Below are 9,088 nucleotides of genomic sequence, written 5' to 3'. Positions count from 1 at the left end.
TCTATTTAGAGGTCCAGTAAAATTAGAATGAAATCTATTATGTCCTATAAATTTTTTTGTCTTATTTTGAATTAAATTTTGTAACTTCTGTAAAAGAGGTAAAATTGTTGAATGTCTAGACAGTAACGTTGTCTTGATGGCAGAAATAGGCTAACCACATATCTTGAGTCTGTATAAAGGTTAAATCTTTTCCAGAAATGTTTAAAATATTGCTGTGTAGAAATTTTATCCCTTTGTTTAATTATTGAGGGATGTCCTTTAGAATATACTGTTGATTGGCCTAGGATATACTATTGATTGACCACTAGGTGATCCATCTATAAAAATACATCTGGCTTCATTTAAAAGGTGTTATATTACCCTATGTGGGAAAAATTATGGCTGTTTCTTTAGAGAATTCTATAAGTGGATGTCTAGAAAAATGATACTCAATCTGTCCTAAAAATCCTTGCAAGGTTATTTTCCAATCTTTATCTTCTTGTAATAAATATTTAAATTGTCTTTTATTATATGGAATAATGCTATAAATTTCTCTATCAAAAATGTTTTTGATTTATTTTTTTCTTTGATTATTAATAGAGTACATATGAATAGGAGGCTACCATTTTCGGCTGAACATGAGGTTAGTGTATCCATTTTAACATTCCTTCTTGCCATAAGCATCTAGTAGGAGTGTGGGAAGTTCTCAATATTAATAAATCCTACTTCTTAGTATAATCAATCTGTTTTACCCTAGCATTATTAATCCTTTGTTCTACTAAATCTAAGGCCTTTATTGCTTCGGAAGTCATACATCTCGAAACAAGTGGACTCTATGGAGGGCTTTTGGCCCCCGCCATATGATTTCCCTTTCATTGCTGCAGCATAGGCCATTCTTTTTACTACAGCTGGTGAGGCATCCAAGCATGACTCAGATTGCCCGATGATTTCCACCTACTTGTACTTAACCCATCAGTCTTTATCAGCGGGACTGCATTTCCCTGATGAAGGCCTATCCTATACCTGAGAAAGAAAGAAAAGAGAAAAAGATTTACCTGTCTGGAAGGTCCCTGTTTGGGAGATACCTGCCATGGACGGACCCAGTCAGGGGTGAGCTCTGGTACTTAACATTGGTAAGGATTTGGCAAGTGACAGACATAACACACAGAGATGTGGTTTAAATCTGCTTTAAGTTTGGTTTAGTGACAGCATTAGATATATATACATGATTTAGAAACTAAGATCTGACCCCATGCCAGGTTATACGTAGTCACATCTGATGAGTAGTTACATGTTGACAATTTATCTTGAAACTAAAAGAACAGAGCAGGAAGGACCCTCTGAGTACCATCTGGCCTCCAGACAGTGGTTAATAGCCTTCAGACCTGAGGTCAATTTTATTTTTAGAATCCTGTCGAGCTGACTCCTATGCAAAATGTGGAAGTTTGTAAAGCTTAATTTTTATGGCCAGTCAGGCCAATTTGGCTGTTTTTAAAGTCCCCTCTATCCATCTTTGGGGGAGGTGAGCATATAATTTTTGTAACTGTCTTGTTAAACTACTTTGATCCCTTTTTGTCAATAAGCATCAAGGAGGCCTTGCTCTAGCTAATCTCTCCATAAAGTTAAGTGTGTAATACACTTTCTCTCTATCTATATTTATCCATCTATTTCCCTGATCATCATAAACCCTGTGGCATAGGAGGGGTTGTAGTCCTGAGTCTCTGTGGAGTTTCCTCTGAGTAGGTAATGCTTTCTACCATAAATCATAGTAGTAGAAATTCCTTGACTGTTTTTTTCTAGCTCTTAGTGAACTCTCTGGGTCTTTTCCCTACTAGTCTCTGAACTTTTATCCTTTCACTATCCACTATCTACCAAGACTTGGCCAGGGCATGTTGTATTAATTATAGGCATAAAAATCAAGAAAGATAAGGTACCGAACCCAAATCCACAAAATTTAATCAGTACATTGGAACAAAGCGTAAAGCAGGATGCCAGGACCTCCAGGAGACTAAGTTCCACAAAAACATATGCCTCTAGTCTGAAAACATGGTTTTCATCATGTCACACAGACTACACTGGAGTGTGAAGCCCTCACACTCACCATGTGTGGCTGTGGTATTCATTATAGCTCCTACAAGACAGCCAGTACACAATCCTGGAGAGAAAATGCTAGCTACCTCCAACTGGTCCTCCTGATTGCTCAGCTTTCCCAGAATGACTCATTAGCTAGTGCCACACAGTTGGACAACAGAGCATCAGCAGGTCCCCTCTTGGGTACGTAGAGACCAAATAACTCACACAGCATAGGCATTCCAAGCTCTGCCCTTCTCTCCCAGCAGACAGGGTTCTAGTCTGGAAATTTGTTTTATCAGACATTCTCCCAGTCTCCCAGAGCACTTCCTGTTCTCTTCCAAGGCACAGGGTCTTTTATGTGTGCATACCATTACAAACTCAGTATCCAGGGTAACAGAATACTTTGCTTAATTCTTGGAAGTTCTACAGCCATACACAAGTTACATTCAAACATTCATAGGTCACACACTATTGTTATTGTATAACTGATGTTAAAGTAAAACAGGCCATGAACTAGAAAACAACAAGGGGTCATTGTAGGCAGGAAAGAGACTACAGATACTATAAGATATGAGGCAGTTATAATCTTGAGTATTCTTTTGAAAAGTTAAAGCTGCCTTTATGGTTGCTCCAGAGACTATTGATTTGAATGAGAGAATACCAAGGATCACTCACATATTTTCTCTGGCTGTACCTCTTAAACTAGGAAAATGACAGTCCCCTTAGGCAGAGTCACACCATTTTACGCAAATCTTCTATTTTGTTGAACAGCAATTTCAGCAAAATTCAGCAAAAACAGCAATTTTGTTTCATAACATTAGCCCTTTATCCAGGTTGTTGACTGCCCTTGTCTATGGGACCCCAAGAAATGGCCAGTCAGGCATTTTATCAATCATCTACAATTAATCACAAGACTTCACATTGCTAATTTCTACTGCTGATAAGCAGGGAATTGCTCGTGTTTCTTCACTCTCCCACCCTTTTTTGCACTGTGCCTACACCAGCTTCAAAGTTGTTAAATGAGCTTAATTCTTTCATATGCCTCTCTTCATTTGCAGTTCCTGATACAAGCCAGAAGGATTGGTAAATACTCATTAAATGGTCTATATGTTCTTCTAAATGACTACTCAAAGGCTTGTCTTGAGGGAATTGCAGGAGTGTCTTCCCAGCACTGGGTAGTAGAGGCAAGATTAGCTCTACTCAGAGCAATTCTCAACTACATAGCCTGGGGGACATGTTAGAGTTCTAAATAAACTTCCCAAAATGGAAACCCACAAATCTGGTCTGTCTTCTTTAACACAACATGAATTAATACGTCCTGGAAACTTAAAGAAGAAAATCACTAAATCTGTCTCAGTTCGGATTTTTATTGCTGTGAATAAAGCCCATGATCACCACAACACTTATAAACATTTAATTGGGAGGACTCACTTACAGTTTCAGAAGTTGAGTCCATTATCATCATAGTGGGTGGTATGATTTGAAGGATAAGGTGGTACTGGCTACATCTCGACATGCAGACCACAAGAAGTGCACGGATATGCTTGTCCATATCCAGAGCATAGGAAGTGAAGCTGTTCTAGACTATGCCTTTCCAATGAGAAATAACTCCACATACTTAATATATTTTAAAATAAAAAAGTAAAATTTCTGTAATGATAGCATGCATCATCTCTGGCTAATGTTCAAAGAGGAGAGATCATAAAACATATTTTTTGGGGGGGCTTCTTGAGACAGGGTTCTCTGTGGAACAGCCCTATTTGTCCTGGAAGTAGCTCTGCAGAACATACTAGCCTTGAACTCCTGAGTCCTGGGATTAAAGGTATGCACCACCACCATCTGGTTCCTAAACAGATTTTGCATTGCACATGTGCTATCATCTTTAAGTTTTTAGGGTCAGATTCCAGCTTACACTTTGAATAATTTAAATAGTGACAGGAAACTGCAAGTCAGGCCAGTTAGGCAAATGAAAGACCTCAAAATAAAAGATATATTTTTTTTCCCAAGAATATTATTGACTAAGCCCACAGTGGCCTTGGGACTGATAACCATAGCTCCATGTTTGTTCTCAGGATCTGAAGCAACCTCTCCACAATGGCTTTGTTACAAACCATTACCAGCTCTCCCAAGAAAGTTCCTGGTTTTAGACAAGACTCAGAGTTTTATTGTCAATATATCATACCCTTAGGGAAAGCTCCCAAGGCTTATGCCCCACACTGTTACTAGCCCTCCCAAAAATGCATCTTCTTCAACAGGAATACCATGACAGTTCCTTATTATTATTTGTGTCAGTTGTTCACTGATAAAACACATATTTATCATTTGTCTTTGGTGTAGTGAACTTACTAACACCCCATCTTTACATGAAACAATTTTTTTTAATTGAAACTAAAGACAAGTATGATGCTTAAAGTCTTCACCAAATTGTTTACATGAATTGGATTTGCTCTTCTGTGAGTTCTTCCCTGTTACTTGATATCAAGATGATACAAAAAGGATGTAAAATATAAACCGGGTTAGATATGGATGAGCAAAATTATGACAAGTTCATTGCCAGGATCTAGGTCAGGTTTTTGAGAACTTTCAGTAATTCCTGCCACAGGAATACTCAAGGGTCTAACCTTCTTGGGAACAAGCATGAACAGTTAAGAACCCACACACTAACATCACATAATTAAAATTAAATCAAATATTTAAACAAACAGATTTTCACATGTGAATATTTTCTCTTGTAAGCATTCATTCTTGTAACCAAGGTGTTGAGGCATTAAAAGTCTTAACAGTTTTTCTTCATTATGAATTGGTTCATGTAACAGAAAACAAACATGTAGGATTGAATTTAGAGAAATCAATTGATCTGAATGTGTTTATTTTATTTTATTTTTGTAGTTAAAGTGTGAAATCAAAAAGGGTTACCATATCAGTGAATTCATAGGACTTTTGTCCATATGAGTATGTAGGTACAAACAAAACAAAGACATAATGCTTGAACAGATTGTTAACACTTGTCAGATATTTTTCTCTCCAGAATCTTGTGTAACTAAAAATGTGTTAGCTGAAGACCTTACCATATCCTTCCTAGTAAGATTCCATTTAGTAAAAAATTTCTTGGGTCCTCAAAGATTGTTGTGATATGCAAATTGCACAAATTTACCACACTGTTTATATGTATGGGGTTTCTCTGCAGTATATTTTTCAGGATTTTAAAGATTGATGATATATACATAATTGGTTACATTCACAGGGTCTCTCTCAAGTATGTGTTCTTTTATGACTTATGAGAGTAATGACCTGTGCAAAGGCTTTACCACGTTGAATACATTCATAATGTCTCTCTCCCATATGTGTTCTTTTATGAATTATGAAACTGCTTTGTTGTGAAAAAGCTTTACCACATTGTTTACATTCAGTCTCTATTATGCATATATATATGTATGTATGTATGTATTTTATATAACCAAGTCCATCCACTATGCATTCTTTTATGACTTACAAGACTACAATGTTGTGAATAAGCTTTACCAAATGATTACATATATAGGGTACCTTTCCCATGTGTTTTTTTTATGACTTACAAGACTGTGGTGTTGAAAAAAAAGCTTTACCACATTGACATTACACTCATAGTGCTTCTCTAGTATGTGTTCTTTTATGTGTTTGTAGACTACTGAGCTGTGAAAAGGCTTTACCACATTGATTACATACATAGGGCTTCTCTCCAGTATGTATTCTTATATGGACTGTAAGTGCATTATGTACTGCAAAGGCTTTACCACACTGATTACATACATAGGGCTTCTCTCCAGTATGTGTTCTTTTATGTGTTTGTAGACTACTGGCCCGTGAAAAGGCTTTACCACATTGATTACAAACATAGGGCTTCTCTCCAGTATGTGTTATTTTATGCCTTTGCAGACAATTGGAGAATGCAAAGTCTTTACCACATTGATTACATACATAGGGCTTCTCTCCAGTATGTGTTATTTTATGCCTTTGCAGATAATTGGAGAATGCAAAGTCTTTACCACATTGATTACATACATAGGGCTTCTCTCCGGTATGTGTTCTTACATGCATTTTAAGCGCATTATGTCTTAGAAAGGTTTTACCACATTGATTACATTTGTAGGGTTTCTCTCCAGTATGTATTCTTTTGTGTCCTTTAAGCTGACTATGACTTGTAAAAGCTTTACCACATTGATTACATTCATAGGGTTTTCTCTCCAGTATGTGTTCTGTTATGAATTTGGAGACTACCAACTCGTGAAAAGGCTTTACCACATTGATTACATATGTAGGGCTTCTCTCCAGTATGTATTCTTATATGGACTTTAAGTGCACTATGTATTGCAAAGGTTTTACCACATTGATTACATTTGTAGGGTTTCTCTCCAGTATGTGTTCTTTTATGACATTGAAGCTGACCATAACATGCAAAAGCTTTACCACACTGATCACATTCATAGGGTTTCTCTCCAGTATGTGTTCTGTCATGATATTTGAGACTACTGAACCTTGAAAAGGCTTTACCACATTGATTACATTTGTAGGGTTTCTCCCCAGTATGTGTTTTTATATGAACTTTAAGCACATTATGTCTTGAAAAGGTTTTACCACATTGATTACATTTGTAGGGTTTCTCTCCAGTATGTGTTCTTATATGGATTTTAAGCTCACTAAGTATTGCAAAGGTTTTACCACATTGATTACATTCATGGGTTTTCTTTGCAGTATGTGTTCTTGCATGGAGTTGGAGACAACTGTGATGTGCAAAGACTTCACCATACTGAACACTTTCATATGGTTTCTCTCCAATATGAATTTTTTCATGCCTTTGAAGATGCCTGTAACACATAAAGGTTTTTGACACATTGAGTATATTCACAGGGTTTCTCTCTTGTATGGCTTCTTTCATTCCTGCAAAGTTAATTCCCACGTGTAAAAGCTTTACCAAATGCATTATACTGATGAAACTTAGTATCTATATAAATTGTAAAGATGTATCAGATCTTCAGTTTTACATTCTTAATGATTCCTTTCATTAGGTGTTGTTTTGTTGTCTTTGAAGATACCTGGGATAGAACATTTATTTCATGGCCCACATTTATGGCATCTTTTTTTTTTTTAAATATGAGATTTTTAAAAAGAACTGGAGGAACTCAGAGCCTTGCTATACTCATTGTATTCATAAGTTTTCCTATACTGTGACCCATACTACATTGTCCAAATGTACCAGGACAAATGGAAGTATTCATACACAGAGCTTTTCTGCAGTATGAGTTTGTTGATGTCTTTCTAATGAAGTTGAAAAACCAATTAACTGTAAACTTGTATCACATTTCACAAATCTACTCAAAGTGGGGACTATGACATATCTTTCATATCTTCTCATTGTCCTGAAACTGAGAGGTACATTGCTTCTTTTCATAGTCTATGTTCACATGGCTTATATTTAGAGTTACATATGACATTCTTTTTTTTTTTTTTTTTTTGAGACATGTTTCTCTGTGTAGCTTTGGAGCCTGTCCTGGAATTCACTCTGTAGACCAAGCTGGCCTCCAACTCACAGGGATCTACCTGCCTCTGCCTCCAGAGTGCTGGGATTAAAGGTGTGGGACACAACCATCAACTCTACATTATATTCTTATTAAAGGAAGAATAAATAAATAAATAAATAAATAAATAATAAATAAAAAGTTTCCACATTTCATTCACACAGTTTGAGTTTCTTTTCTTCACAGATATATGGTATGGGGATTAAGATTTCTCTACAACAACCTTTTTTACTTTTATAAACTGACCCTTTCAATATACTTAGCAAAGTCACTTTACTATATACTCCTTTTTCTTAGAAGTTCTTGGACATATACATATCCCCTATTCAACCTATTTAAAATACTTGAGTGGTATGAAACTAAACAGATTGGCATTTCTACAGCATAACTCTCATGGGGCTATATTTTAAAAGGTATTATCTGCCAAGGTACTGTTTCCTAGTCTTCTTTTTTACAGGAATGCCTTGAAAACACAGAATAGCTACCTGACACTAGGTATATGGTTTTGTGAGAAATTAAGAGTCATCAATATACTTTATACTGTATTTATTTATAATGTTACTTTTCTTTAAAACTTCTATGACACACTAAAATTTCTTCAGAGGCAAATTTGCATAAACTTGCACATGAAAATTACCTTCTATGTCTTCTAGAACTTTGACAATGTTCTTCAATATTGTGGCCTTCACAACTGCAGCCTAAAATATGATGCCAGAAAATATGTGATATATTAATAGAAATTGTACTTAATTTAAGTTAGTATCTTCAACAAACCTTAGAACTATGCTGTATTCACCCTATTTTCCCTTTTCTCAATCAATATTACATAAGAGCACCAATAATCAAGAAACAGATGTCCCCTTATTTTAAAACATGGAGGAAAATTCAGTCTTACTTATAGCAGTGAGGTTTCTGTAGGTCTCCAGCATCACATCTTTGTAGAGTTTCTTCTGGGAAGGTTTCAGCAAAGCCCACTCTTCCTGAGTGAAGTTGATGTGCACATCATCATAGGTCACTGCATTCTAAAATAACCCATACATGTGTAAAACAGGAAGTATGATTACTAACATTGTAAAAATATACTGCTTTGACAATATATTCATATAATTCTGGTGCTTCCCACACTTATTTCATGACATGGACATTATAATGTATTCACTGAGTCACTTTAGAAGGAAACATTCAAAACAATTGGGACAAGGCAGCCTTACAGACTACAGCCAGGATTTCTGCATCTTCTTAGGATCCCCATGACAGCGCCCCCTACCAGCAGGAAGCAGTTTGGAAAGAACAATGCCCACATTCCCAAATATTGTTTATGTTTGGTTTCATTTATATGAAGTTGGTTATAAATGGTTAATGATCACAACCAATATCTATAAAGGTAAAAAAGGGACTATGGTATAGATATGAATACTTTGTTTTGGAATGGATTTTCATTTATTGATACAAAATTAAGGTCAATTTTGTGATATGTATAT

The 9,088-nt window shown here is 35.9% G+C and overlaps 1 pseudogene; it reads right to left on the bottom strand.

Moving 5' to 3' along the window:
* Positions 1–5,247: 5,247 nt before the first annotated feature.
* On the bottom strand, positions 5,248–8,623 carry LOC127215525 (zinc finger protein 431-like; annotated as a pseudogene).
* Positions 8,624–9,088: the final 465 nt, after the last annotated feature.

Source organism: Phodopus roborovskii, unplaced genomic scaffold (genome assembly GCF_943737965.1).
Source record: "Phodopus roborovskii unplaced genomic scaffold, PHOROB, whole genome shotgun sequence".
NCBI lineage: Eukaryota > Metazoa > Chordata > Mammalia > Rodentia > Cricetidae > Phodopus > Phodopus roborovskii.
This window is presented reverse-complemented; position numbering and strand designations above follow the sequence as displayed.